Here is a 557-nt window from a genome sequence, read left to right on the forward strand (position 1 = left end):
CTCAATCTAGATATTATTCGATTCAACCTAGTTGCTTTTTTTTAATTAAATAATATACTTGTAGATTCCACCTCCTTGCAACAAAGTGGCTGTAGTTTAGTGGTGAGAATTCCACGTTGTGGCCGTGGAGACCTGGGCTCGAATCCCAGCAGCCACACTTTTTTTAATTTTTTGAGGAAATAAAAGGAAATGGACCCGAGGCCCAAATGAGACGAAGAAATGGGCTGGGCTTAGGTCTGGATTNCAAAGACCGCGCAACAGCAACAGCAACCGGTATGTAGCCGGTAGCAGGTAAGGAGAAAGGGAAATCGCACAGTTGGTGAAATGAAAATTGAAGACATGCCATAATTATTGCAATTGCCCTGCAACCAGCAATTTGTTTGACGCTCTCCTTTCACTTCCCGCCGGAGTATGCGCCATTTCCTCTCCGATCACACGGTTTCTGTACCTTTCTTTTTCTCTATTTTCGTCCAACTATTAGACATCGCGAGGTTGTCATTTTCATTTCCATTTCCATTTCCATTTTTTACAGGAATCGCTGGAGCTTAGTCTATGGT

At 43.0% G+C, this 557-nt stretch overlaps 1 non-coding gene across 1 annotated transcript; it reads left to right on the top strand.

Annotated features, from left to right (window-relative positions):
- Positions 1–85: 85 nt before the first annotated feature.
- TRNAH-GUG lies at positions 86–157 on the top strand. The gene has a single exon. It is a non-coding gene; the product is annotated as a tRNA-His (tRNA).
- The last annotated feature ends 400 nt before the right edge of the window (positions 158–557 follow it).

This window comes from Cucurbita pepo, unplaced genomic scaffold, assembly GCF_002806865.2.
Source record: "Cucurbita pepo subsp. pepo cultivar mu-cu-16 unplaced genomic scaffold, ASM280686v2 Cp4.1_scaffold006909, whole genome shotgun sequence".
Classification (NCBI taxonomy): Eukaryota; Viridiplantae; Streptophyta; class Magnoliopsida; order Cucurbitales; family Cucurbitaceae; genus Cucurbita; species Cucurbita pepo.